Raw genomic sequence first — 7,388 nt, forward strand, 5'->3', positions numbered from 1 at the left:
GAGAATCCGCCGCGCGGATCGCAACTACTGAGGTTACGGGAGAGACTGCTCCAACCGACGCGTAGCCCGTCATTTAGTCTGAGGGAACCAAGTCTTCTAGTAACGGAGTTCCTCTGAACAGGCGCAAACGACGTCGAGCGAGCACACCAACCTGTTTGGTCACATCGGTGGTGCGAGTGTCCGAGGAGACGGGCGTTCCTCCAGTTTCTCCTGATACTGTGGAGGCCATATCCTCTGATCGGATGCCTTCGTAGTGCGACCTTCCATCTGATCCGGTCGTCGTTCAACCGATCAGCGTCTTGACCCCTGCGCTCAAGAAGATGTTTCGGTCAGCGATCCACTCTACTCCGATCGACCCCTCCTTTGGCCCGGCGATATCTGCTTCGTTAACCCAAAGTGGTCGTCGATCAATAAAGGTGACTTTGCACCTCCCGACAGAGGAGCTTCTGGCGGCCGCCAATCAGCCGACTTCTCCTGAACATCAGATAATTATCCGAGGGTCGTTGGCCAAGATTTGGGAGGAAGCCCGAGCCCGGGTTGCGATCATGCCCCCGAGGCTGCTCGGCAATAGTCACCTAACCCACGCCTCAGGGGTAAGTTTTATACAACGCGACTTATTTTAGCTTTATCGTCGCTCAATTTCTGACACTTCCCCGCTCGGCTGCAGTACTGGGTGGAGAGCGTGGCAGTAACCAATCGCCTAGCGATGTTGGAGGAGGAGCTCAAAAATTTCAAAATTTCTGGTGGAGCTCCTTCTCAGGGTCCCACACATTCCGAGCTACAGGCGAACCTGACTAAGACCCAGAAGTTATTGGAGGATGAGCGGAGGAAATCCTCCGGCCTGCAGACCATGGTGGGTCGGCTCGAGACCCAGGTCAAGTCGTATGACCAGAAGATCGATCTGGCCACCACCAGGAAAAATAGGGTCATCGCCGACCTGGAGGCGAAGAACGTGGAGGTCCGAGCCTTGGAGCAAAGGATCAAGGAGTTGGCAGACCTACAAACCGCTGAGAAGACTAGCTGCTCGGCGGATGTTACTGCTCTTCGGGAGGAATTGAAGACTTTGCAAAATAATGTCGACGCCTCTCGCCTGGCTATGAAAGAATATCAAGATGCGGAGCCGAGTCGTTTCGCTACCCTGAGGCAAAACTATATCCGCTTGGACGATTTTGTTACCAAGACATGCAAGCGGCTCGTCAGCACGTTCGAGTTGGCCATTACTGCGATGGTCAACCATTTGAATGCTAAAGCTAGCTCCCTGAGGACGCGACCATCCCCACTGCAGATCATACCGGGCTCCTCACCACTATCCCTGATGAGATCTTTGATTACCTGGAGTGAGGAGTGATTCTGTAGGGTTTTGGATGTACGCTAGCCGCTCGGCCGCCTCTAACTAAGTATTAATCAAATGTTTCTCATATTTCCACGTTTGTTGATTTTGCTACCCATATTTGTTCATGTAGACCTGAGCGGGCTACTGGAATCTCGTGTACCGCTATATTTGTAAGGGTTATCTCTCAACCCTGGGGATGCCGTTCGGCTCCAACCCTGTATTTTCGAGCGGGATTTTTATAGTCGCCACGTTGACTCTAGGGTTTAAGGTCACCGCTCGACGGTCTTCCGAGCGGGTTTTTATAGTCACCGCGTCGACTCTATGGTTTAATGTCGCAGCTCAACGGTCTTCAAGGCGAGATTTTTATAGTCTGCGCTCCGACTCTAGGGTTTAACGTCGTCGCTCGACGATCTTCCGAGCTGGATTTTTATAGTCGCCGCGTCGACTCTAGGGTTTAACGTCGCCGATCGACGGTCTTCAGTGCGGGGTATTTATAGTCGCCGCTTCGACTCTAGGGTTTAACGTCACCGCTCGACAATCTTCAGTGTGGGATTTTTATAGTCACCGCTACGACTCTAGGGTTTAATGTTGCTGCTCGATGGTCTTCAGCGTTGGGTTTTTATAGTCGCCGCTCCGACTCTAGGGTTTAATGTCGTCGCTCGACAGTCTTCAACGATGGGTTTTTATAGTCGCCTCTCCGACTCTAGGGTTTAACGTCGTCGCTCGACGGTCTTCAGCGCGGGCCAGCCGCTCGGCGATAACTTTGTAAACCTTTGATTCAGATTTTAATCCTGCAACCGAAGGATGCAGAAGAAATGAAGATTACATGGTATAAATTATATCAGCGCACCTTTCACCCAGCTCGGTACGGCTGGAGGTGGTTTGCGCTCCATGGACGTTCGAGCCTCCGCCCCTCTTTGTCCTCTAGGTAATAAGCACCCGACCGGAGCTTTCCCACAACCTTGAAGGGTCCGGCCCAAGGAGCCTCGAACTTGGTGACATCTCCGACCGGCTTCACCTTCTTCCATACGAAGTCGCCGACCTGAAAAGATCTAGGTATTACCTGCCTGTTGTAGTTTTGGCGCATCATCTGTTGGTAGGCCGTTAGCTGGACGGCTACTTTGGCCTATGCTTCGTCCACCAAGTCCAGCTCTAGGAGTCTCCGCTCGGCATTCCCCTCGTTATATTGCTGCATACGATCCAACTCAATTCCAACTTCAACAAGGACGACTGCTTCACCCCCATAAACCAAATGGAACGGTGTCACTCCCGTCCCCTCCTTTGGGGCCGTGCGGATTGCCCATAGTACGCCTGGAAGCTCGTCCGCTCAGTTGCCTCTGACGTTGTCGAGCCGAACTTGAAGAATTCATAGAATCTCCTGATTGGTGACTTCAGCTTGTACGTTGCTCTGGGGATATGCCACGAAAGAGAAGACCTACTAAATCCCGTAGCCTTCGCACCACTCTTTGAGACGTTGCCTGGCGAACTGTCTCCCATTGTCGGAGACGAGCCGATGCGGAATTCCGAACCGGCATATGATGTGCTGCAGATGAATTTCTGAACCATCTGCTCAGTTATTCTTGCGATCAGCTCGGCTTCGACCCATTTGGAGAAGTAGTCTACCGCGATGAGAAGGAACTTTCGTTGGCCGGTCGTCATGAAAATCTGCACATGCAAAGAAAATACAAATCTCCCACAAACGTATTAGATAAGATAAAGCCATAACCATATTAAGATAAGCATAATAAGAAATAAAAATTGAATCACATCCAACAAAGTCTATGGCAGGTACCTCTATAAAATTTTCCAAAAGATCACAAGAAATACTAACCTTACTTTTCTGAGAGATACCTGAAATTTCTAAACATGTGGATGTGACTTCCTCTGAATCAAATGATGGTTCTGGCTCTGGCTCAGGTGTTGGTACTTCCAAAGGTAGTGATTCTTGAGACTCTGCTAACTCTGCACAAGTCCCTACACATGGATCCACAACATGTTCAATTCTTGCAACTCTCATAATCTCTAAAGGTTGTGTGGATGAAGGAGGTGATTCTTGAGATGTTGTTTCCACACCACAGCTCCCTACACTTCCTTCCAAATCATCATTATCAACACAAGCATCGAAAAATAAACCAACGTCTATATCTTCAACAGGAGAATCAACTATAGGAGGATCATTGACTTCGTTTGCATTTTTGCATTGATCTACCTCAATACATTCATCATCTGAAAATTCAATGTCATTATAACATCTTGTAAAATCTAGAGGAAGATCTGAAAACTTGTTATCCACTACATTATTATCACAATACTCATCTGAAGAGTCCTCATCTTCATATACATCCAAAAATCTACACTCAAGCATTTTTGTATTACAGAATTTTCCAAAGTCTTTATCTTCGTTAGCCCCCACTAGCCTTTATGGAAAAGAAACCCTTAGTGAAAGTCTTTGGAAGGGTTGAGCATATGGCTGAGGTTCAAATTGCTTGTCTAGTGATTGTCTGATCAATCATTGAGGGAAAGGTACTTGTGGCATTTGGGAACCTCCTGGAATAATGGAACTGAGTTCATGTGGTCTTCTATTGTTCTTCTCCTCAATTCTATACAAGTCATTTTTCAAAAGTTCTTCTTGATTCTTGCCGCTCCTCAACTTACTATCATTACACTTTTCACTAGATCTTATTTGTGTAGGAGGGGGATCTTCTTTGAACCATTTTGAAACTATGCTCTCAATCTTTGCCCCCAAATGTTTGAACTCCTCACTCTGTGACTTCCGAATTTCGACATTCTTGGGTGGTTGAATTATATTTCGTTTGACAGGCTCTCTAGTATATATGGCTTGTACTTCGTGAGTTTCTGAGGGAGATTCCATCCAACTTTTGCTCGACCATCCATGGAGGTTCAATGTCACTTGATCAATTAATGTATAAGCTTCTTCTATACTCTTGTCTATAAATGAACCTCCACTTGATGAATCTAACCAACATTTATCTAAAAAAGAAATTCCCCTATAGAATATGTGTAGAATCAACCATTTCTCCAAGCTATGGTGAGGGCACTGCCTTTGTAGACCCTTGAATCTGTCCCATGCTTCAAATAAAGATTCTCCATTTGCTTGAACAAAATTTGTGATGCAACTCCTCATGTAGATTGTTCTGCTTGGAGGGAAAAAATGATTCAGAATTTGTTGCTCCAATTGTTCCCAACTTATGATGCTTTGAGGACGAAGAGAATATAACCAAGTCCTTGCTTTATCCTTGATACTAAAAGGAAATGCCATCAACCGAACTGCATCTGCTGATACTCCTTCACAATTCACCAAATCGTAAAGCTCTAGAATTGTCTCAAGATGCAGATAAGGACTTTTTGATACTTCTCCTCTGAATTTGTGACCTTGTATCATGGAAATTAACTCTGGGTCTAGTTGGAAATTTTCTGCTTCAATAAGAGGCTGCACAATGGGAGACATAAATTTTGCAGAAATAGGTGCCAAGAAATCTCTTAAGGCCCTGCTTGACATGTTAGTGCTCTTCGAAATAAAATGAGTAAAAATAAAAATTAAGAATTAAAAATAGGAAATGAAATGCTATATAAAAAACAAGAAACAAAATGCATAATTTGAATTACAAAAAAAAATGCAAATTTTTTTTTTTGATTATGTATATTGAAAGTAAATTGCAATTTAAACTGGAAAAACAAAAACTATTCATAAGTCTAGGTTAACTAAATTGCTAATCTACTAATGTTAATGCGAACAGTCCGCGGCAATGGCGCTAAAAACTTATTACGTAACCGCAAGTGTACGGTTTCGTCATCAGTAATATATAAGATTGTCGAACCACAGAGACTGTTGACTAAGCACTAGAGATGTTGCAAAATAAGTTATCTAAATGATCGAACGTTGACTTTGGCACTTGCGAACTACCGAGTGTGATTAAAGAGAGGGAAAGAAGGTTGAGAAGAAGAGAGAGGAGAGAGAGTTGATCTTGGAGGGAGTTGAGCTTCGGTAGATGAATTCTAGGATTTCGGTTTCATTGTAATACTAGGAGATACTACATAGATTGCCTAGTTTCTATCCTCTATGTCCACGCTCTTGTAGGAAGTTAGATTGGTCAATATCCCTAAGTATCGAATAGAGACGATCCCTGAGAAATCCGGTAACGATTAACCCCTGTCACTAGGGCGCCTCGGTAGATCACAGGAGTTCGTGTCTAGTAAATAGCAATAAAGATAAAGGTAGATGGTACGGGTTCCTACTTTCTTATGGAGGAATTACCTCTCCTTTCAAGAGAATGCCCTACATGTCCGTGAACGGGTTACCCTTGTCACTAGGGCCCCTCGGGTATACGATCTAGAGCACTCTCTCTACGAGAGCAGCAATTCCTAAGGGATTGTTTCTTCTTTCAAGGGAACGTCTTAGACCTCTGGAAAGGGTTACCCCTGTCACGAGGGTACCTTGGTCAATACGCTCTAGGGCATCCCCTTGCATGATCAACAATCCTCTACAACAATCAACGAAGTATGCATAGTCACACACACAACTCATCAATATGAACAAAAGCATTAACAAGTCATTGAATAGAAACAAGATGAATCTACATAGTTTTGCATCTCCATCATATTACAAATACTCCCTAATCCTAGAAGAGGGTTTCTACACCATTGTGAGGGGAGAACAACCCCAAAACATATAGTAGAACATACTTACAACCCTTGATATGAGAAGGAAGGGAAGAAGTGATGCTTGTCGAGATTTTCGATGTCTTGGAGATGCCCCCTTGCTCTGGAGATGGACGGAACGTCAAGAGATGGCGGTGGATGAAGCTCTAGGGTTTCCCTCGAAGGGGAAAACCCTTTCCCAAGGAGAGGGACGAAGTCCCGAACCAAAGATGAACCCAAGAATATGTTTCTCGGCCCCTTTATAAGCCAGGGTATGGGTGTCGCATGGCCCGTGGCACGGTCGTGCAAGGTCGGCACGGCCACGCCCATCCTCTCCTCTGGCGAAGTTGCACGGCCGTGCCGATTGGCACGGTCGTCTGGTCTCTGGCTTCTGCTCCCTGAGGCACGGCCGTGCAAGGATGCACGGCCGGGCATTCCTTTGTCTTGGCATGGGGTGGCATGGCCGTGCAATGATGCACGACCATACATTGCTTCGCCTCTTCCATGGCCGCACGGTCGTGCAAGGGTGCACGGCCATGCACTGCTTCGCCTCTGCTATGGCCGCACGGCCGTGCATTGCTCCGCCTCTGCCATGGCCGGACAGTCGTGCAAGGGTGCACCGCCGTGCACTGCTCCCCTCTGTCTGGTCACACGGTCGTGTGTTACACGGCCGTGTTCTTTGGCTTGTTTCGGTGCGTATATAATCACCGTTTTTTGCTCCTAAAGTCGTCCCTATCAACACAAAACCAAACAAAGAGCAGGTATCCGAACAAAAGAATATATATAATGAATACAAGACGAAAGAGGCAATCATGCAACGAATAAAGTACGTGAATCTGCGCTAAAACATGCGTGAATGATCATAATATTTGCGCACATCACACCCCTAGACTTAAACCTTTGCTTGTCCTCAAGCTAAACCGCAATCTAGATTCATGTGGTTAGATAGTGCATCATAATCTCTAGCAAGTCAATCTAATTATATCAAATGATTTCATTGGTGAGCAAGATACAAAAGTAGTTTAAGTATGACCTAAGTAGTAGTCCTCCGTGCTCAATGCAAAAGTGGCCTAGATTTATCAAGTTTCAATCCCTAAGTCAAGTCGTCATAAAATTATGTTCCTTATGATTCCGGCAATATGCACTTACCTGTCACACGTAAGGTTCGTTCCCCTCAAAAAATGTTATGCATCGTCTATACAAGGTCTCAAAGGAATACTCAGTATCAAGAGAAACATAGCATTCATTTCCTCAGTAACCTAACTTAGGCTCAAAGGGGTGAATTGCTAGTTTCCACTCACGACAACTATTTTTTTATCCCTTATTATTATTATTTTCTTTCTTTGAATGTTTGCAAAGTATCAAACTTGAACAAACCTTCATTTTTTTTTCATTT

At 45.4% G+C, this 7,388-nt stretch overlaps 1 non-coding gene across 1 annotated transcript; it reads left to right on the forward strand.

Moving 5' to 3' along the window:
• Positions 1 to 4,374: 4,374 nt before the first annotated feature.
• LOC122035506 lies at positions 4,375 to 4,480 on the forward strand. The gene has a single exon (XR_006127055.1). It is a non-coding gene; the product is annotated as a small nucleolar RNA R71 (small nucleolar RNA).
• Positions 4,481 to 7,388: the final 2,908 nt, after the last annotated feature.

Source organism: Zingiber officinale, chromosome 11B, assembly GCF_018446385.1.
Source record: "Zingiber officinale cultivar Zhangliang chromosome 11B, Zo_v1.1, whole genome shotgun sequence".
NCBI lineage: Eukaryota > Viridiplantae > Streptophyta > Magnoliopsida > Zingiberales > Zingiberaceae > Zingiber > Zingiber officinale.